Source organism: Dendropsophus ebraccatus, chromosome 7 (assembly GCF_027789765.1).
Source record: "Dendropsophus ebraccatus isolate aDenEbr1 chromosome 7, aDenEbr1.pat, whole genome shotgun sequence".
In the NCBI taxonomy this organism is placed as follows: domain Eukaryota; kingdom Metazoa; phylum Chordata; class Amphibia; order Anura; family Hylidae; genus Dendropsophus; species Dendropsophus ebraccatus.
In genome coordinates, this window is record NC_091460.1 from 117,121,650 (window position 1) to 117,145,300 (window position 23,651).

A 23,651-nucleotide genomic window follows, 5' to 3' on the forward strand; every position below is an offset into this window, starting at 1 on the left:
TTCGGGATCGAGTCCATCCGAACACGAACGATCAGCATTTGATTAGCGGGGGCTGCAGAACTTGGATAAAGCTCTAAGGTTGTCTGGAAAACATGGATACAGCCAATGACTATATCCATGTTTTCCACATAGCCTTAGGGCTTTATCCAACTTCAGCAGCCACTGCTAATCAAATGCCGAAAGTTCGGGTTCGGATGGACTCGAGCATGCTCGAGGTTCGCTCATTTCTAAACAGGACCTGTTGGTGGCCCATAAGGACTGGAATTGAGAAGCACTGTCCTTGACTCCTAAGAACATCTATGAGACTCTGGGATAAATTTACCATTTGTAACCTTTTTCACCTGTTTTTCCAGTGCAAAATTTATCATATTGTCATGCGACGTACAAAGAATTCTTCACTTTTTTGTCATATGGATATTACACAACCTGTGCAAAACATCTCAACTTTTTATGCAGTCATATATAATAAATGTATCTGCCATGACACATACACTACACAATCCTGTTTAAGCCAAAATTGAAAAATGCTTGAAAAAAAGTCAAAGCCATGATAGTGGTAATCCAGACTAAAGAGGTACTAACTGTCCAGAACAGTAGCAAATCCCCAAAGAAAACCTCTACTGCTCTGGACAGTTCCTGGTACGGACAGAGATGGCAGCAGAGAGCACTGTGTCAGACTGGAAAAAATACCACTTCCTGCAGGACATACAGCAGCTGATAAGTACTGGAAGACTTGATTTTTAGTAAATTACAAATCGGTATAACTTTCTAAAACCAGTTGATTTGCAAGAAAAAAAAAATTGCAGGAGTACCGATTTAACAGTTGTAGAGTTTAACATGACATAGCACGTTTGTGATCATTCTGTATCCAGCGCAGTGTTCATATATGTGGACACTAAATGACTTACATGGAAACCAAAACAAAATGATGGCCACTCACGTCACATGTCTTTCTATTTTAGTGGCTTTGCTAGGTAGTAAGTTTGGCAGCTGCTTCATGCATCAGTGTCTAAAAGTAGCTCAGTGATCATGCTAGATCTCCTAGTAATACGGATTGACAGAAAGATGGCAGCGCTATTTACTGTATAGGATGAAACTGGGAGGAAAGATTGCATGCAGTAAACTTATCGATAATTGCAGAACATGCAGCGATGTATAGAGATCTTTCTTATGTAACTGGTCATATGAACTTAAAATCTTTAAAAAGAAAATTCACACTGGAAACTGGAGCAAACACAGTAAACAGAAGTGTGTTTTCTGCAGATCACTTAGGCTGCATTCACACGTTCAGTGATTTTCACGGTGAATATGGTCTGCTAGCTACCTCCGTGATCCGTGCAAAACAGTCCGTTTTTCATCTGTTTTGCATCCATGTCCGTTTTTTTCACAGATTTGTTTTAAAGCATTTTGAATTAAATTGATTACATCACATCCGTGCTTTTTACGGATGAACACAGATGTCACATGCGTGTACATCTGTGAAAACATGGATCTCATTGATTTCTATGGGGAATCGGTAAGGTTGCATTCACACGTTCCGTGAAGTTGTCCGTAAAGTTATTTTGCAGGACATGTCATTACTCGGAACAGAAGCACGGAACGGATTCCTCATAGAAATCAATGAGATCCGTGTTTTTCACAGATGTACACGGATGTGACATCTGTGTTCATCCGTGAAAAACACGGATGTGATGTAAATTTAAACTGCTGTAAAACAGATCCGTGAAAAAAACGGACACGGATGCAAAACGGATGAAAAACTGACAGTTTTGCACGGATCACGGAGATAGCTAGCAGACCACAATCACAGACTGGGAAAATCACTGAACGTGTGAATGCAGCTTTAGGCTATGTTCACACTACGTAAAAGTACGGCCGTTGTTGCTACTTTTGGCGCGGTGGAACAATGCCTTACACACATCGTATACGCTACGGCCAGGATCCCGTACGGGGCCGGAAATAACTGACATGTTAGTTTTTTGCGGCCGCAATTCAATGAATTGCGGCCGTAGGAAGCCCTGTCAGTTCACACTATGAAGCGAGCAGCTCCGGCTGCTTGCTTCATAGTGTGCAGGGGGAAGCTCTGATGCGGGCGCGCGCTGATGCGCCCGCATCAGAGCTCTGCGGCCGGACAGATCATCTGGCCGGTACTTAAGTACCGGCCGCGATGATCCGGGCAGAGACCGGCCATTCCGTGACCCGGCGGGTCACGGAATGGCCAGTCTCTTACGTAATGTGAACATAGCCTTAGGCTGGGTTCACACTACGTTTTTGTGAACCTTTTTTTCATCGGTTTTTGCAAAAAATAGATGGAAAAACTGATGCATATGTGTGCATCTATTTCAATCCGTTTTTCCATTGACTTCCATTATAAAAAAAATGGATAAAAATGCATGTGTTTTTTTTAACTCACACAAAAATAAAGGTCAGCTACGTTTTTGTGTACGTAAAAAAACAATGCATTTTGATCCTTTTTTTATAATAGAAATCAAAGGAAAAAACAGATCAAAATGGATGCATACAAATGCAAAAACGGGTTGCAAAAACGTACTGTGAACCCAGCCTTACCAGTAGGGAAGATTGAATTTACAGCACTCTGCTAGGCTCGACGGTCGGCCTGTCAGCTTGAACCCTCTGTGCTCGTCCCCTGACTAAGACATGACTAAGCATGCATGCGCGAAACGCATCGTCCAGCCGGAGCACTTCCCAACATGGGTTTCATTTTTTAAACTGAACATGAATTAAAGTTAAATGTTTTAACAGTCTATTTTTCACATTTGGAAGTGCTGGATTCACCATTTTTTGTTTCTGGAATCCTTACTGCAAGTGGGCTGGCCTCCCACAGGGAAGCTACAGGGGTCCGCGTGGGTCTCAGCTTCAGCTCTTCTCCTCACAGCCGCTCCGGGCCCCTCCCCCTATTCTGTCCCGGCATCATAGAGAGCAGGAAGCTAGCAGAGAAAATAGTGAGTGTGTGGGGGAGGGGCCCGGGGGAGTGGGGAGGGGGCCCTGCTTGTGTCTACACCTCCCTGTCACCCTTCTTTCCTGTCTCTTTATAGTACGATTACTGTACAGAGACAGTGAGCAGGCTGACAGGGAGCTGCAGTATGCGGTACAGCTGGCAGGAGTCTCTATGCAGGGAGGCTGGATGGCCGGGCCCCCCTGATTCCAGTTTTGCCTCGGGCCCCTGACAGCTGTACCGCCAATACTGCCCTGATGGCGGCCCTGCTCCCAGGATCCATGCACCCGCAAATTACGAATATTTGTTCCCTGATAACAACAGGTGAGCTGACACCCGAGCTTTATTTGTATATTCAACTAAAAATAAGTATCAGGACTATTCCTTTAATATAATAATTTATTTTTGTAGGGCCGTTGTTTTTTATTCAAAAATACGACTTTATTTTGATAATTACAGCTGTATGTTCACCTCAAAAAGCCGTCCCTCCAAAAATAAGGCCAAAAAAACAAACAAATATTGTGTAAAAATAGCCTCAAGCTGCCATAAAGCATACACACCCTGCTGAGCTATCTATACATCTGATACAGGAAGGGCAGGTAAAATATTTGGTTTAACCACAAGAAACACGTTATTTACGTACTGAAATCGAAATAATGAAAAATAAATAATAAATCACTACATAAGTCGTTTTCTTGCCTTTCAGTTTATTGCAGTACATAGGGGGAGATTTATCAAACATGGTGTAAAGTGAAACTGGCTCAGTTGCCCCCAGCAACCAATCAGATTCCACCTTTCATTCCTCACAGACTCTTTGGAAAATGAAAGGTGGAATCTGATTGGTTGCTAGGGGCAACTGAGCCAGTTTCACTTTACACCATGTTTGATAGAGCTCCCCCCATAGTCTTTGTCAGTCGTACATCAAAAGGTACTACCCAAGGCTACCCATAGTTATACAGGAAACAAATGCTGATAGCCAAACCACTGGATAGGCTATCAACAGTTGATCGTCTGGTTTTCCGACACCCTGCACCTACACTACACTGACAACGGGGTTAGAAGCAGTTGGCTCCATACTCAGTGTAGCAGCGGCAACTGCTGTATGGAAGGCTCAGCTACTATTGAACTGAATAGGAGCTGGAGCCGCAGTACCTCAGCATCTCTGCTACACTGAGTATGGAGCCAACTGCTTCTAACCCCTGATTGGCTGAGCGGCCTGTCAGCTCAGAGACTGCTCTGAAGCTGCCGCTGTGGGATCGGGAAGAATGCAGAGCGCAGGAGAAGACTGGGATTGTGGACAGGTAATGTATTAACTGTTTGGGCAAGGACTGCACGGACATCGCTAACAATTATCGGACCATGCAATAGGCCCAGTAACCACGTGCCAATCTAGCAGATTGGTGCTCGTTTACAATATTAATCGGGCCTTTATTGGCCCGTGTAATAGTACCCTAAGGCTGTCTGGAAAACATGGATACAGCCATAGGTTATAGACCATTTCCATGTTTTCCAGGACTCCCTAGGGCTGCGTCCAACTTCTTTAGCCACTGGGAATCAAACGCCGCACACTCAAGTTAAGATGAACCCGAGCATGCTCAAAGTTCACTCATTTCTACACAATACACATTATACACCCACCAAGCGAACTCACGTCACATGTATTCATGAGTTACGTCAATGTCGGAAGGAGGAAGTGGCCATAAAAGCGTGACTACTCTGAGTATGTTTCAGGTATGTTCCTATATATACTTTTTATATATATATATATATATATATATATATATATATATATATATATATATATATATATATGCAGTGTCCCAGAACAGAGTATTTGTCTGTCACTTTATCTCTATATCTTTGTTATAACCATTTCTGTTCTGGAAAGCAATGTCCACTGCAACTGTGTATTGTGTAACCCCCTGCAGTATTCAGGTTTACTGCTATGCTCATATTCCATGTATATTCTTCTGTATATGTCTTAATGGTGATGATGCAAAGGCTGGTGTATCACGTGACCGTGCCCTGATGCCATGGTAGCCCCAATGGTCATCGAGCTTTGGCTGGGGTTACCATGTGACTTCCTGTTCCACCTCAGTCCTGTCTCCTACCTTCCAGGGGATAGGGTGTGTTGCTCTGCTGTTCCTCAGTCATGTCTCCTACCTTCCAGGGGATAGGGTGTGTTGCTCTGCTGTTCCTCAGTCCTGTCTCCTACCTTCCAGGGGATAGGGTGTGTTGCTCTGCTGTTCCTGAGCCCTACCTCCTACCGCAGGAGAGGTCTGCGGGTGCTCTGCTGCTACAGTCCACTGGCTGTGTTCCTGTCTCACGTATTCAAGATCCTCATCTGGGTGTCGCTTCCAGTTATTCTTCTCATCAACTCAATTCATCTATCGCAAGTATCCATTTCAGATTTATTCCACCCAACATCTCATCTTCAGTATTACTACTACTCCCATCATCCGGCACGCTACGCCCACAGCCTATTGCAGCATCACCCATTACTCTGCTTTATTCAAGATTGCCTTGTTCCCGGTTGCATCTGGAGAGACTGTTGCTACTAGTTACCACCGTTACAATAAATATACAACTTCCGTTGTTTCTGAACCTTGGCATTGGTGTGCCTACACCGTGACAACCCTCTAGCTAGCAGCTGCTCCGGTTCCTGCCCGCAACAACACCTCTCAGCGGAGTGGCCCCTAGGGGCCCGGGCACCGCATATACACATACAGTGGTGCCTTGGATTCCGAGCATAATTCGTTCCGGGACCGTGCTTGTAATCCAAATCCACTCTTAAACCAAAGCAAGTTTTCCCATAAGAAATCATAGAAATGCAGACAATTGGTTCCACACCCCAAAAATAATGATTTATTATTCTGAATAACATGTAAAACAAATGAAACAAACATTCAGAAACAGCTGAATATTTGATATTATACGTTACTGTACAGTAATGGAGAGGATGGGAAACACAAGGGCGGACAGAAACTGCAGGGAGTATGCAGGAATGAGCAGGGCAGCATAGCAGCGCTCTCTGTCCGGGGAGAGAGAGGTTACAGCTATGGAGAGATTACCTCCACAGTCCTGTCCCCTGATGTAAGCCCCAGCCTGAAGTGGATCTGCTATGATTTGGAAGGTGAGGGAGACTTCCTGGGTCAGAGTACAAGGCTGTAAACCCCGCAGACCATGCCCCTCCCCTACACTCCCTCCCACCCAGTACAGAAAGCTCTTACACCAAAGCAATGCTCTTAAACTAAGTCACAATTTTGAAAAACTGTGAGCTCTTAAACAAAAACGCTCTTAAACCAAGTTACTCTTAAACCAAGGTACCACTGTATATATATATATATTCCAGGTATATTCCTTATTCTGATGGGCACATAGTTATCACACATTTCTTCATTTTACTGCTCTTCCTCCAACCCTCCTTTTTTTGGCTTAGAAGTGAAAAGTCGCAGTCATTAGTAATGGCCAGAGCCGTATGTGATATATCACAGGGCGCATTTTGGCACTTGTCACCTCACCTCACCCTAACTCTACCAGCTGGCATACAATCTTATTGTCAGAGCCTCCCACTACGATCACAAATCTTTTTTTTTTTTATTCCATACGTTGCTCTACTTTACACGAATGGTTACGAAAATCTCCATCTGACGTGTGCCCAATACATTTGGTCCAGGGTGTCCCTAAATGTTCATAATTCTGCAGCAATTACAGTATGACGCTATAGACTTCACAGCTGAGGCTTTTCAGCAGAGACAGATGTATCATAATCATATCAGATTATCTCACCCATGCAGTCATAGAATCCAGACTTTAGCTGCAATAACACCCAGAGCATGAAATGAATATACATACAGCAATCTCCACACGCCCTTGTATTTTCCACTGACATATTTGATAAAATGCCCACAAGATTTGTAGGCTCACCCTCCTGACTGAGGGACGTGGATGTTAGAAAGTAGATTTGTTGCTGTTCTGAAGAAAAACAGTACACCAAATTTGATAAATTTAAAACAAAAGTCCTGTCATATTGCTAATAAGAGTTAATTTTGATTATTTTCATTCCTTTCTTGCACAATATAAACTTTTATATACACTAAAAGCTACATAAAAAAATCAAGGCTCAACACTGAAGGTTCATGAATAACTATAGTTAACCTTAAGCCGGACCTGTCAGCAGCTTTTTTGCTGACTAAGGCCTCAGTCATGCGTTCAGTAGATTTTCAAGGCTGTATATGATGTCTGCAATCATCCCCAATCCGCAAAAAAATTGGTCCGTATTGTATCCGTAATCCGTATTTTTTTTGCAAGTCAGCAAAAGAAGGGGTTGGCCACTTTATAGTAAAACTCAGTATACAGTATTAGTAACTGTACTCACTGTATATAGTGACAGCAGCTCCCTGGGTACCTCATAGAGCTAACATCAGGCTGGGCTGCCCTGCTCTGTGGTGACTCTGTCCATAAGATGGCTGACATGGAGGAGCATGTGACCATGTCCCGCCCCCCTAGTGTCCACCATAGACATATAAAGGCTCAGTGGTGGACACTGGGGGGCGGGGCATAATCACATGCTCCTCCATGTCAGCCATCTTATGGACAGAGTCACCACAGAGCAGGGCAGCACAGTCTGGAGGAGGGGAGTCTGATTTTAGCCCTATGAGGTACACAGGGATCTGCTGTCAGTATATACAGTGAATACAGTTACTAATACTGTATACTGAACTCTTTTACTATAAAGTGGCCAACCCCTTCAAACAAGTGGGAATGGTTTTAAATGATTGCTCATCCGTATTTTTTTTAACAGATTTGCGGACGTTTGATCTGTAAAAATTACTAATCCGCAAAAGTTATAGACGTTCCGATGGATTTCAATGGGAAAATATGTGCCACAATTACAATTCATATTAGAGCTTGTCAGTAATCTTTGCGGATGCAATTTTTGCAGACTGCGGATCTAAATATATACGGACAGTGTAAATAGCCCCAATTGAAATCAATGGGCCCTATATTTGCCCGTAAGCTTCAGAAGTCATTTGAAAAGTAGGATATATAGCCCATAGGACGGACCTTCCCCTGGGCCATAAAAGCAGTTTGCATTTCTCGGCACTCAAGGCAGCTGCCTCTTGTGTAACTAGAAGTGATCCTACTGCTGTATGTCCACAGTCCTGCAATGTGATCTCCTCTATTACCTCTCAACAGCAGCAACAGTAGCAGCTCCGTGCTGAGGCTAAGGACCCGTTCCCACTGACATCTCATATAGAAGAAATAAGCGAACGGCACATCACCTTGAAATAAATTCACCTTTATTGTTCCATAGGACAGTACAAAAGTCGGCACATCAGAGAGGACCTCACTCCTTGCCCACGCACGTTTCTCGCTTGTTAGCGCTTTCTCAAGGAATGCCTTGAGAAAGCGCTAACAAGCGAGAAACGTGCGTGGGCAAGGAGTGAGGTCCTCTCTGATGTGCCGACTTTTGTACTGTCCTATGGAACAATAAAGGTGAATTTATTTCAAGGTGATGTGCCGTTCGCTTATTTCTTCTATATGAGATGCCTATGGACTACTGTTTGAACAGAGCACCACCGATACACCTAAGGTGAGAGTACCCCACACCTGATATCAGTGGCGTGATTGAAGACCTGTAGTGCCGGTGCAATTTTTCTACTTGTATATCACCCGTTCCCACTGAGCAAAGCTAGCGGAATTCCGCGACGGAATTGTCCGCCGCGGAATGCCGTTAGCCTCCCGCTCATAATGGGAGTCTATGGGAGGCGCGCGCTGCTGCTCTGTACGCACTGAAGAATGAACATGTTCATTCTTCAGCGCGGATAGGGCAGGAGCGCGCGCCTCCCATAGAGTCCCATTATGAGCGGGAGGCTAACGGCATTCCGCGGCGGACAATTCCGTCGCGGAATTCCGCTACCTTTGCTCAGTGGGAACGGAGCCTAAGGGTAACCCTTTCTTTGCTGTAATCCTGCTGCTGCTGTATTGTTTTTGCTCACATAGTGCATTACAAACCCAGTGCATCAGTAATCTCTTCTTCAACCCACATAAACCCAGCACACTGACAGGCTGGCATGTATGTCATGGCATAGCAAAGCGGATTATGTTGTGCTGTGTTGGGCTAGAGAAATAAGGGAGGAAATACCTGTTTTTGTATATACTAGCAAACAGCCCAGTTCTGATCCTGCCCCCTGAAATGTAGAGAATGAAACAGCTGTGTGCTACGGATATGGATTTTTTTTTTCATAACGATCAGCGTTTAGACAGTACGCTATATCGTACGGAAAATTCGTTTTGCGATCGCTTAAGCCTATCTCACACATTGGTTAAATCGGCGAACAACTGTTCACACGGAACGATCTGCAAATTTTTTGCGAACAATCAACGACGAATTGAGAAGTTGTTGAAAGATCAAAATGAACAATTTCTCGCTCGTCGTTTGATTGTTCGCTGGTTTACACGTACGATTATCGTTTGAATGCGATCGTTATCGTGCGAATTCGCACGATAATCGTTTTGTGTAAATGCAGCATTAGTTCCATTAATGTGAATGGAGCGTAATTGCAAACCACACCTGAACTGCAGACAAGAGTCGTGCCGTCTCTGGAAGAAAGTGGCCGTGTTTTTCTAATGTTGGCTAACCTCTTTAAGGATCAGTGAAGGACTCAGAGGTCCTAGAGATATCACTTTATGAGATGAAAATAACTCTGAGAAAGAAAAAAAATGTACAAAGTCACAACAGCTAATAAAACAGGTACAAGGATGGCAGTAACTGGTAACACATTTATACATCAAAACTGTAGTGTCAAAACAACGTCTAAGGCCCCCTTCACACTGCCATGCCTCTTTTTACAGTGAGGAAATGCTGATCAGGAAGCCTTTCAGGAGGCTTCACCATCACTGTTTCCTGATCATAAAAACAGAGGAGAAAAAAAAAAACATACTCACCTATTGCAGACTGCAGCGGTGACCTGCTCCGGCTTTTCCCTTTGTCTTCGGGCTTTGCGAGTGCATGACTGACGTCAATCGTGAGCTGCAACGCTTAGGGTAGCACCCTCTGCCAAAAGAGTGGTTTACAGGGTGGGGAGCCAATGGCTCCTGGCCCTGTCAAACACAGTGGCACATTTAACTATATGCGCTCCTGATTAGGAGTGCGTTCAGTTCAATGTCTACATTCGGGGGTACTCACCTGGGTGCCGACACTGGCACCATTGCCAAGGAAAGCATCCAGAATTTCTGACAGTTTCCAGTTCATGACAGTTCAACCGGTTCTATGGGGCATCTGTCCCAGAATTCCTCACAATTATAGGTTGTAAATATAATTTCCAGGCCTATTTTCTGACATAGGCCTGGAAATATAATTTCCAGGCCTATTTTCTGACATGGACACCCTTCTTAAAGGGTGTCCGTGCACCACAGAACCCTATGGGTCAGGAAATCTATCTGAATCAGGATAGATTTTCCTGACGCGTGAGGAGGCCTAAGAACAAGTTCCCACACGTAAGAATCCTCAACATTAAAACTTCAAGACCAAGAAGGAAAAGCCAGAAAAGACTAAAGCTCAATTCTCAGGTATGTGTTTTATCACATTCTCTTGGCCTAATATTAAACTGTGTTTCCAGAAATGAAACCACTCACTGTGATAGATATGGAAAATTCATTCTACAAACTGGAATACAACAAAGATACCAGTACATGAAGCCAAATATACACAAGCAACTCACTATGGAGTCATAACATCAATCATGCAGCTCACTTTGTTTCTCTTTTTGGCACTCCTAGGTTGTCAGGACATTCTGATCAATGACTCTGCAAGCCAGATCGACTTTTAATACTTGGCACAAAAGGGAAGGTAAGGGAAAGGATCAGCTGAAGGCAACTGCCCATATTAAAGGAGTTGTCTGTGGTGAGAAAATAATTTTCATTTATACAACATGGCCTCCGCTTTTCTAAGTGAATAAGAATAAAATGGAAATTTAAAAGAATACTTACTGATGGCATTTGACATTTAGTGACGCTGGAATTACTCCAGTCATCACTTTCTAAGGGTCCATTTACACAGAAAGATTATTTGGCAGATTACCCGCCAAGGATTTGAAGCCAAAGCCAAGAAAGCACTATAAACAGAGATCAGGTTATAAAGGAAAGCCTGAAATTTCTCCTCCTTTCAAATCCATTCCTGGCTTTGGCTTCAAATCTTTGCAGCTGTTCAGTTTGTGGTTTTATTCTGCCTCATTTTCTCTGCCCTGATGGGTTGCTTAAAGTGACTCTGTACTCACAATCTGACCCCCCCCCCCAAACCACTTGTACCTTCGGATAGCTGCTTTTATACCAAGATCTGTCCTGGGGTCCATTCGGCAGTTGATGCAGTTACTGTCCTAAAAAACAACTTTTAAACTTGCATCCCCGTGCCCTACGGATGTGGCTTAGAATATCTGTGCCCTAACTTTGCACCACCCCTCCATCCCTTCTTCCCACCCTCTTCATCATTAGGTGGAACATTTCTCCATGCTGAACATTGCACATGTGTCTTAACAATCCAGCCCATGTGCCGGGTTGACACAGGTGGGGAATAGGAGGCAATCTGCCTTGAGCATTCCTAATGATGAGGAGGGCGGGGAGGAGGGACAGAGAGGGTGTGCCAGCCTAATGCATACATAATCTAGGCCCCGCCTGTTAGGCACAGGGCTGCAAGTTTAAAAGTAGTTTTTTAGGACAATAACTGCATCACCTGCCAAACGGACTCCAGGACAGATCTTGGATTAAAAGCAGCTATCCGAAGGTACAAGCGGTTTGGGGGGGGTCAGATTGTGGGTACAGAGTCGCTTTAACCCCCCGTTAAGGGTGATCAGAGAGGGCTCCCGGCAGGAGCCCCCTCTGCAGCCCGCGGTCCTCGGTTTCTATGTGCAGCTAGCCGATAGCCGCAGCCGGCTAATTAACTATTCAAATGCAGCTGTCAAAGCTGACAGCTGCATTTGAATAGTATATGTGCCCCCTGTCCCTGGTGTCTAGTGAGGGATCTCCCCCCCCCCCATGCTATCATGGAGGGGAGATCCCTTGTAATGAGCTGATTCTGTCTCGGCAATCCATGTAGCTGGTCTGCAGCAGACCAGTATAATAGAGCAATGATCAGATGGATCATTGCTCTATTATATACACAGCATTGATCTCAATGGGAGATCAGTGCTGTGTATATAGAAGTCCCCCAGGGGGCTTCTAATTACTGTATGTGGGGGGAAAAAATGTTTTATTATTAATAAATAACCCCCTCCCATAATAAAAATTAACTCACCTCGCTTATAGTATAATAAAAAATAAAATTGGGGTAGATTTATCAAAGGGGTGTAAAGTAGAACTGGCTCAGTTGCCCCTAGCAACCAATCAGATTCCACTTTTCATTCTTCAAATAAAAGGTGGAATCTGATTGGTTGCTAGGGGCAACTGAGCCAGTTCTACTTTACACCAGTTTGATAAATCTCCCTCTAAGTTTTTAGAAGGTTTTAAAATTAGGCATAAATAATGTCCAATGGACAACACATAACTAGTTATACTGTTTCCTTATTTATTTAACAAAAACTAGGTCAAAATGCAATAGCACTGTGTTAACAATTTAGTACATCCTTACTGCTTCCATAGGACTTAAAGGGTTGTCCAGGATGAAAAAAACTGCTAATTTCTTCCAGAAACAGTGCCATTCTTATTTGTTCGTGGTGCTGCAGCTCAGTTCTATTGAAGTAAATGAAGCTGGGTTGTAATGCCGCTGACATCCTGAGGACAGGGGTGGTGCTGTCTTTTATCTGGAATAATCCCTTTGGCTGTGTTTCCACATCTGTGTACTGTTGCATTTCTCTGCTCAGAAGTTAACCTGACTGCCTGGTGTGTAATGTGACCGGTATTACCAGGCGCATCCGCTTGTTTATAATAAAGGAAGACTATTACTAAATCAGGACCTGAGCACCTTGCAGTCATTGAGTCAACCATAAACTCCTTTGTATAGTAAAGTATTCTAGAGTTAGATGGATAAAAGGAAACGTATTCCAGCAGTCCAATAAAATCCGGTATTTATTGTGTTAACTCCATAAAATCGTTACATACAAAAACGTAGAAAAATTGTAGACACAGCATATGTGGGCCGAAACGCGTCTAGAATTTTTCTACGTTTTTTGTATGTAACAATTTTATGGAATTAACACAATAAATACCGGATTTTATTGGACTGCTGGAATACGTTTCCTTTTATCCATGTTGCAACGCCTGATCACCCACAGGTGAGGTCCTCTGCACTCCTATACCGGGAAAGAGAATAGCCAGCTATATTGTAGCAAATAAAGCATATACGGGGTAGCTTTTATTCTAGAGTTAGAGTCGTATTACAAAGGGCGCCGAATACATTTAGCGGTGTAGTTGGCGGGCTACAATTTTTCAACAAGTTGATCATCTGATGATCGTTTCTTGGGTTGATCACTGTCTTTATTACACAAACCGATAATCCGCTGAATCGGCCTGACAGATATGTGGCCATCTATCCAATAGCTAAAGCTTGGCCAAAACTGGGTCTTGCAACACGATAATGATCCCAAGCAGACGTCAAATCTACAACCCTCCCTATTTCCGAGTTAGGATGCTGTGTGATGTACACAATGCAATGATTTTCAAATCTCATGGACCTATATTTGACTCAGTATAGATAATAGAACAAGTATAAAATTGTGAAAGTAAGACATCCTGCCATGTCATGAAAAAAATTACTTATTTAAAACCTGATGGCCGCCATGCATCTAAAAAAAGTTGGGATGGGGGAAACAAAAGGCTGTAAAAGTAAGTGGTACTAATAAAAAAAAAAAAAACAATGGAGGAGAAATGTTCAGATAAACTCTTTTATGTACTCATGTGTTTAAACCTACACATTTGCATTTTCAATAACGCTGGAGTGCCGCAGTTTTTCTGAAAGATATATCATCTTACAGTCTGGGTCAAGTCATCTGGCACCGCACATCAACCTGCATTAAGAGGTGCTGCGAGGTGCTTCAATGTTAACATAAGACAATTTTCCATGTTTGATAATTATATATATATATATATATATATATATATATATACACACACAGTGTATATAAATGATTGTCATAGTTACCGAATAACTCCACGATACAATTATCAAATATTATAACCATACTGGTACTGACCAAATTCAGTACATCAAGACTACCAATAATACTAATATACAAGTAACAATACCTCAACACCATGACTACTACCATCATCACAACATAATAACTAATACCATTATACCAGGGGTGTCAAAATCTCAGCTGTTGCCAAACTACAATTCCCATCATGACTAGACAGCTAAAGCTTCCGGGCATGATGTGATTGTAGTTCTGCAACAACTGGAGGGCTGCAGTAAGACACCTGTGCACTATACGAGCCCTGAAAAAATCCACTATGTAAACAAAATATTACTAATAATATTAGCATATACAGGACAAATAATGCTGTCACACCATAACCACTACCCTCACTATACAGTGACTGGATAATACCACCAAACTGTCACTGAATAAAATTCACTACATAAAGACCAATATTCTCCCGCAGTAGTGACCATGAAGAAGTAGATCCAGCTGCATACCGGTTCTGCAGACTTTACAAGTGGTAAAAGTGCAGCTACATTCAGTGACCCACAGGGGACGTCGCTCCGCATGAATTGCAGGTCATGTTTTTGCTTTTCCTGTTTTTCTCCATTTGGCCTGGCCATAATGAAGAATTCTCCTGGTGGCACCTTTTGTCTGCAGAATTTAAAAAATATTTTAGGCTCCTCATTCCAGCACCATCCTCATCTCTGTACAATATGTATTGTCGCACACTGTAACAGTGCCCACATTATGCCCCCATGTAGTATTTGGACCCAATTTGGGCACTCAGATAGTATGCAGGCTCCCCCTATGCCCTTGTATAGTAGAAAGGCAACCATCTGTACCCTCATATAGTAGATAAGCCTCCATTATGTATGTGCCTTTATATAGAAGATAGATACTCTCTGTGCCCCCTATATAGAAGGCAGGGCCATCTGTGCCTCCATATAGTAGTTAGGCCTTCTCTGTGAATCCATATAGTAGTTAGGCCTTTTGTTCCCCAATATAGTAGTTATGTCCCTCTGTTTCTATATAGTAGTAGTTAGGGCATCAGCAGCTGCATGCAGATATGGGTGGAGAAGGCAGAGGTCTGACAGGTGAGTAATAGAAATAAGTAAACTGTGTGTACGCTCGGGTTCGTCCGAACCCAAATGCTCTACATTTAATTATCAGTGGCTGAAAAAGTTGGATACAGCCCTAAGGCTGCCTAGAAAACATGGATACAGCCATAGACTACAGCCTGTTTTCAAATTTTCCAAGACTCCCTAGGGCTGCATCTAACTTCTTCAGCCAGCAGTATGCAGCGTTTATGGTCAGGTTATTACGAGCGTGCCCGAGGTTTACTCATCTCTAGTGATGATGTTATCCTGTTGTTTACAGGAAGTCAGCTGACCCAGGACAGACAACTTCCTTTGACACATTAAGCACTGATTTTCTGTGGGTCACACTGGTGATCACATGACCCTGTTGCAATAATGAAACATTTCTGTAAGACAAGGCCAACCTGACTTTTAACACTAATCAGTCTGTCACGTCAGAGTCTCTGGAGACACTTGTATGAAAACAATCCAATCAATGTAAACACAAAGAATATATATGCATGCAGGGGGAGATTTATCAAACATGGTGTAAAGTGAAACTGGCTCAGTTGCCCCTCATTCCTCACAGACTCTTTGGAAAATGAAAGGTGGAATCTGATTGGTTGCTAGGGGCAACTGAGCCAGTTTCACTTTACACCATGCTTGATAAATCTCCCCATAAGAATATATACATGCATATAGTACATATATGTGTGTGTGTGTGTATTTTTTGCCCCATGTGGAGGCCTACAGCAAAGAGAACGTCAGAAACAACGTTATCACACCCACTTAGTAAATGCCATGATCTGCCTCTCTTGTAGCCAAATGAAACCATCTGCACCTATAAACACCACTTCAATAGATTTCAACAGAGCGTGATTAAAAAAAAAAAAAACGACTAAAATTGTTTAAGAAAATATTAAAAAGTGATTAGATTACGTGCGTGGAGTGATGCAATGTTATGAGAAGCAATTTGTGAGGTGGCAGCAGCTGATGATGTATTTGTCACATATGCCGACCCTCCAGTTTCAGATTCGGTTTCAATAGATGTTGTATCGCCATACCTTGCTTTACCAGCTCTCTCCAAAGATAACAGAAAATAAAAGCCCATCATCTAGCCACTGCTTTACCTTGCTTTACCAGCTCTCTCCAAAGATAACAGAAAATAAAAGCCCATCATCTAGCCACCTCTATATGTATATAAGCTGGCGTCATGTTACAGTGCGCTATAGATGATGCCAGTATAGACACCCTGTAAATCTTCACTGTACTTATACTAGTTTTCACACTCACCAATTTAGACTTTCATGACTATTTGGCAATATTACAGGACTGCAAGCCAACGCCCAATATCTAGGTCTCTGCATATAAATGTTACAGGCTTTATGTGCTTTATATATTATATAAGGGTTGCTGCCTTCTCATTTTGTTATGTTAAAAAGAACTTATGTTATAAAGAATGTATTACTGAGACTACTGAAAAACTACTTTTTTTTCCCAGTGACTAAAAAAGGTTTCCACAAAATAGAAAGTCCAACAGCTCCTATTGTCCCCAGGTAATGGCAGAAGAAATTGATACACACTGGTGACCACCAATGGCAAGCTAGGTGCTACGTATACCCAAGTAGAAAGAGTCTAAAGGCCCTATTACACGAAACGATTATCGGACGTATTCAGCCCATATCGGCCGTTACAGCCGATAATCGTCTAGTGTAATAGAAGGCAACGATAAGCCGACACGAACGATGTCGGCTGATCGTTGCTGTTGTTTGTCTTTTAACATGTAAGATGACTAATATAGCAGCGATCTGCTGCCGTTGTTTCAGGGAATAGGCGCTGTGGCAGTAGACTGCTGCTATCTGCTATCCCCCCCCTGTACTCACCCGCTTGCTGCCAACGTGTGTAATAGCGCCGGCAGCGAACGGGGAAAAGGGTGCAAGCGAGTGCTGACCCCTGTGTAATAGGGGCTTATTATCATCAGTGGTGATTCAATGTGTTTGCAATTATATTTTTCGTGTCTGTACCTGGTCACACAGTAAGTTTGTGAACCCTTTTTTATCCATCACTGATGCTGTTGGACTCTTTTTAGAAGAGGTTTCTAAGTCAAGACATTATAACAGTCATCGAAATCAGATAGATCCTCGCTGATATAACATTGATAGCATATCTCAGCAAGTCGCTACTGTCTATGGTGAGACAACCGTTTTACTGTGTTCGCCACTTGTTTCTGAAAAACTGGAGCAAGCCTGAAGGCAATCGAAAAGAGACAACCAGTTACGAGACCCTCCTATTAGTAATAGCATCAGGAATAGAATCATTTATATTAAGCATTTGGCTTCCCGTGTCTGGAAAAGGTGGTCCCCCCCCCCCCCCCAGGGCTGCCAGGATAACATGGATACAGCCTATAACTCTCTAGGCATCCGACTTCTCCAGACGCCGGGAGCCAAATGCTGAGCATTTAGGTTCCGAAAACATTGCACAACCTAAACAGTTCGGCAACCACTAAACACTGTTTATAACCCTTGCAGGCTGGAATTTTTAACATATATTTCAGACAACCCCTTTAAGTTGTGTTCACAACACTTTTTTTCTGGGAGGATTCAGCATCAAGATACAATGAAATTAAACGTATGGAAAACGCTATATTGATATTATATCATGAAAATAGGGCACTTCAGTAGAAGCAGCAATGGTGATTTCCTCATCTCAAACAATTTATTGAAACAAGAACCAACACCAGTGGTGGGTATACCCCAACAAAAAAGGTCACTGTCTCAATAACTTGTCATGTGCCCTTGAGCATCAGTGCTTGACAACAACCCTCATGCTGTTCAAAATCCGACTTACTGTGGCATGGCGCCACGAGAGACCAGTGGGCCTCAGTGCTGTTCACTGATAAAAGTTGATTCACCCTGAGCAGAAATGATGGTCACCAAAGCTTTTGGAGATGTCAAGGAGAGCGCTATGCATCAGCCACTGTTGCCTTTAGTGGTGGTGGTGGTGTTACAGTGTGCGCAGGTTTATCTGGTCAATAAAGAACTGCCCTACACATTGTGAATGGTACAGAAACAAGCCCATACTACTTGACTAACATCATAATCCAGTCATTGTGCCTCTGTATGAACAACACAGCCACCTAATGTCATCTTCATAGACAACAATGCTCCAACTCATCCAGGTCGCATCATCAGGAAACGGCTGCTGGAGACAGGGGGATCTCGAGTGGAGTGGTCTGCACTTTCTCCAGACCTGAATCCCATAGAAAACTTATGGGATCAGCTGAGTCACCATGTACTGTCTCATCACTCTGTACCCCAGAACCTGAATGACCTTAGAGCCACCCTTCAAGAAGAGAGGAAAACCATGCCTAAGCAGACAATAAGCCGACTTGTAAACAGTATGAGACGTCATTGTCAAGCTGTAACTGATGCCCCAGGCACATGACACAAGTTATTGGGACATTGACTTTTTTTTTTTGAGATGAGGAAATTGCCATTGCATGCTTGTACTTAAATGCCCTGCTTTTATGATATAACATCACTAAAGTGTCCACAAATTTTACCCGCAAGCCAAGTATCCCTAACTTTTTTGAGTAGTATATTGTCTAAATCAAGTATTTTGGGCAGTGTACTTATCAATACGGACAGTAGTAGAGTGTATAAATAATACACCATTTACAATAACTGGAACTCAGAGCGCAGCCTCCCCCTCCCAGTAGAATAGTCTTTGCAAGGTCACACGTCACAGAGCATGCCTAGAAAGGACCTCTATTATTGTAAATAGGACCTGCTCCAGGCTACCGTGTCATTGACCATGGCACTTGCTGTAAAGCATATCTCTAAATGCTGTTAAAGGAAGCTCAACCCTCTCACAACCATGGGTCATTGATTCCTCAATGCCCAGGTCGTTTTTGGACATCAGCTTATGCCTGAGGCTTCCGGTTTCCATGGCTACCATCGGAGCTCTTTGATCACTTCACAGAGCCCCAATGGACAGCAGACAGAGAATTCTCCCTCTGTAAAGGGAAAATTCTCTGTCTGGAGCCCTATAGATGCTGCTGTTGTGCTGACCGCAGTATCTATAGGGTTAAAGGGGAACTCCAGCGGGGGGGGCACTTTTTTTGCTGGGACCTGGGTGGCTGAGGGAAAAGACGTCCACTCACCTCCCCGGTTCCAGCAGCGGGTCCCGCATCACGGCGCTCCGGTCACTTCCTGATGTCTGACGCGGGCCCGAGACGATATGCCTCAGGTCCGCTCAGCCAGTCAGTTAAGGAGGCGGGATCTGAGCGCACTTAAAACAGATCCCGCCTCCTTCACTGACTGGCTGAGACATCACGTCTCGGAATCGGGGAGGTGAGTGGACTTCTTTTCCCTCAGCCACCTCCTCCCCTGTCCCAGCAAAAAAAGTGCCCCCCGCTGGAGTACCCCTTTAATTCTCAGCACTCTGGTTGCAGCAGGTCACTGATAGCCGGGACCCGCTGGGGATGACGCAGGCGCAACTTCTGCACCTGTGTTATCCTCAATCATAAATTAACATTGCTGCAGCATCAGGCATAGGCTGCAGCAACGTTCATTTACTGTGCAGCAGCGGGAGGGGATTAATCAAGATGGCTGCCCCCATAATACTGTACTAAAATTAAATAAAAAAATTTACAATTAGAAAATTAGAAAAAAAAAACTCAATTTCATTTAAACTTCAGCATTTAAGGGGTTAGTTTAGTGACAGGCTATAAACGCTGTGGTCGCTGCAGTGTTTAAGGGGTTAGTGACAGGCTGTCATTAACGGTGAGGGCCCGGGCCCACCTGCTATGAAGCGCTTCAGAGCTCCCTAGAGGCCAAGGACGTAAATGTACGTCCAGGGTCATCTGGTAACAGATATTTACATCCAGGGTTGTCTAGGGGTTAACTTACACATTTGTTCATCCCTTTGGCAGACACACACGCACTTTCGCTGTAAAATCCTTATAGTACAGGTGGTGGTCAGACTTTTTTCTGTTCCAATGGACAAACTTCTGATTGCACTAGTTTTAAGGGCCATGAAGTGTTCGCTTTAGACAAATCAATAGTACAAACAAAAATAAGGAAAATGTTAGTAAAAAATGCCCCTTCTCCGATTACCCTTCTTCTTTACACTGATAAACTTTCATTTACCGTGAGAAAACAGCTCGGTTCTGTCTTCTCTTTACAGGAAGGGCTAGCAGATCAAAGAGGATCAGGTTACATGTTGCCCATACAAGTCTATGGAGGAAAGAAGGGTGAGGAATGAGATGAAAGGGGGAGTGACTGAAGAAGTTGGATGCCACCCTAGGACTGCCAAGAAAACATGGGTACAGCCTAGTTTTTGCAACAGATGAGTCACTAGCAGCAGATACTGCACCTAAGTTCTATATACTGCTAACTGATAAACGGGTTGTAGAGTGTGCAAGTGTTTTTCATCTGGTGTGTTTTTGTGTGGGACCTTAAAATTCGAGGACTTTAGATTCTGGGATTTTAGAAGAGAACGTGAGATGTGTTCATGTTGCTGGTTTGGAAGCCCAGATTCTGGATCTAAATGAGCAGCTGGTAACACTGAGAGACATTGCCAAATTGTAAAGGAGTCTGCTGCTCATTGAGCAAGCACTCACAGAGGCAGATGGGGGAGAGGATGACAGTATGGAGGTGCTGGAGGATGAGGCAGCTAGTTGGGTGACGGGTAGAGTGAAGAGTTTCTAAACCAGCAGAAAAAGGGATTCTTTACAGTAAGAGAAGATAATAGGCAACTTCACACAATCCAGCATTGTAGCTCAGATTCGAGTTATGGTCGACTAAAACTTTCATGAGGATGACATTCTGATGAAAACAGCAGCCGGACGGCCGTCATCGTTCCCAGCCTTGATAATTCTAGGTTTGGATTTCATTAGGTTGTAATTGATGGAAGCCTGAACCAAATCCACTTTACACACGGAGCTAAAAATAAGCTCAGACTGGCAACCTAAATGTGAGTGTAGGTGTAGGGTGTTCCTGTAACCACAGGTATGGCCAGGCAGGTGCATTCCTGAGCATTAACATGCCCTACCTTAGTTCTCACGCTGCCTAATAATAGACTCCAAAGACACAAAATACCTTATTCAGGAAGTGACTGTGTTTTACGTGTAGATCCGGATCCACCGTGCACTATTTCCTCTGATTTTATTGTATATAAGTACAATATTCACCACCATTCCTGCATGAGCAGCACATCCGCATGCACACCTTGTAATATGGTCTTAACCCTGACACTCCCCTAACCATGAGGTCTCTGTTACACTCTACTTCTTGGTACTGGGGTAAGCACAAGACTTTGCCGCCAAGCCAATGACTGGCCACCGTGGTATCCCACTTCAGCCAACATCTCCTGCTGACCCCAGCACCAAAGCTCATCAAGTTCAATTTACTCACAGAAGACATGTATATCATACCTAGAGAGATTCATGCCAAAAGATGTGTGCAATAATATACGAAAAATACCTTGTGCTGTGACGCTTGAACTCTTGTTCCTTGTTGCAACAAGAACTTATACTCACAATCCTCTATCCTCCGAAATGTCCGCCATGGGGGTGGATGGTTTGGATTGAGGAGAGAGTACACATCAGCCAGTGAGCATGTTGTTGTGTCTTATATGAGAAGCCTAATAAACAGCAAACTCTGAATTTAAGGTCAACATCGTTGTGAGTATAGGTTCTTGTTGCGACAAGGAACAAGAGTTCAAGCGTAACAGCACAAGGTATTTGTCGTATATTATTGCACACATCTTATTGCATGAATTTGTACAGTGGAAGCAGACTTAGTGGGGTCTGAACGGATGTGGATGGACTTTCTATTGCCATTGGCTAAGTGCTGTGTTGGTTATTTATTATTTAGTTCATACCTATAGAGACCCATTACCAGGCATAGACTGCACATTGCACAAGTCTTGCATATAGTGGATGACCAGATGTTGGCTGTGGACCCATCTACCATGGCCAGCACCACTTTCAACTGTGTTCTCAGGATGTGGATTCAGATGAAAGCTATGGCGGAGCAGAATGCCTTTAGGTCTTCGCTCTGCTATTCCATCGTTCATGTCGGCTGATCGTTGCAGTTGTTTGTCTTTCAACATGTTGAAAGACAAACGACTCATACAGCAATGAACTGCTGCGGCGGCAGCAGACCACTGCTGTATGCTATGGGCTTCCCGGACAATCTAGCGATCACCCGGGCAGCCCCCCTGCAGCTCCCCGCAGCCCCTCCCGCACTCACCCACTCGCTGCCACCACGTGTAATAGCGGCAGCAGCGAGTGGGGAACGAGGAGCAAACGAGCTCTGACAGCACTTGTTTGCTCCTCATAGTCACCCCGTGGATTAGGGGCTTTACTCTCAGGCGTCATTACCAGCTATGGTTGTGTGACCTGCGAGAGGTTGGGAATATGTTGGGGATGTCGGCCATTGAAATACACTGATCTTTCTCCCAACTAACCTCAGACGTGTTCCCTTGTTCTTGTGTTCAGTTTTTTATTAAAAACACTTCCCATCTAAACTCTATTTGCGGGCGGCAGCGGGGCTGATGGGGGCAGCAATGGGAGATGCGGGCAGCGGGGGGTTAAAGCACATACTCACAGCTGCGGATCCGGTAGGTGTGAAGGCACCCTTACTACAGAATATACACATTTAGGGGGACATTTATTAAGTCCGACGTTTTTTACGCCGGACTTATAAATGTCCCTGCATCTCCGGCGCTACGGAGATTTATGTAGAGGCGGACTGCCTCTACATAAATCCTGTGCGCATCGGTGCGAACAGCCGAAAACCTACGCCACCTAAAGGTGGAGTAGGTTTTCGGCGTATCTTTCAGTTTAAAAAATGATGAATCGCACGGACTCTGTGTCCGCGCCCCCCTCTGCTGCGAATACGCAGGGTATACACAGCAGATTTGATGAAAATAACTGAACACAGCATTAAATCTGCACCATCAAATCTGCTGCAGATCTGCTGTGCATCGGTTGTGTGTGTTAGCACCCTAAGAGTCTGTTCACACGTACAGACTCGCTGCGTATAATACGGTGAGACAAACTCGCATGCGAATTTCAAATCAACTGGTGTCAGAAAGTTATAGATTTGTAATTTACTTCTATTTCAAAATCTCTCATCTTCCAGTACTTATCAGCTGCTGTGTGTCCTGAAAGAAGTTATGTTTTCTTTCCAGTCTGATACAGAGCTCTCTGCTGCCACCTCTGTCCATGATAGGAACTGTCCAGAGCAGTAGCAAATGCCCACGGAAAACCTCTCTCTGTGTCAGACTGGAAAGAATACACCACTTTCTGTAGGACATTCAGCAGCTGATAAGTACTGGAATACTTGAGAATTCTAAATAGAAGCAATTTACAAATCTTTCTGAAACCAGTTGATTTGAAAGGGGAAAAAAATTTGCTGGAGTCCCCCTTTAACTCTTTACCTTCCACCATTTTTTGAACCCATCCGTTCT

General features: G+C 43.7%; 1 protein-coding gene across 1 annotated transcript in view; it reads right to left on the bottom strand.

The window, feature by feature from the left end:
- BTC (betacellulin) overlaps window positions 1-23,651 on the bottom strand; it is a 50,742-nt gene that overhangs the window by 21,309 nt on the left and 5,782 nt on the right. The gene's annotated exons all lie outside the window — the stretch shown is intronic.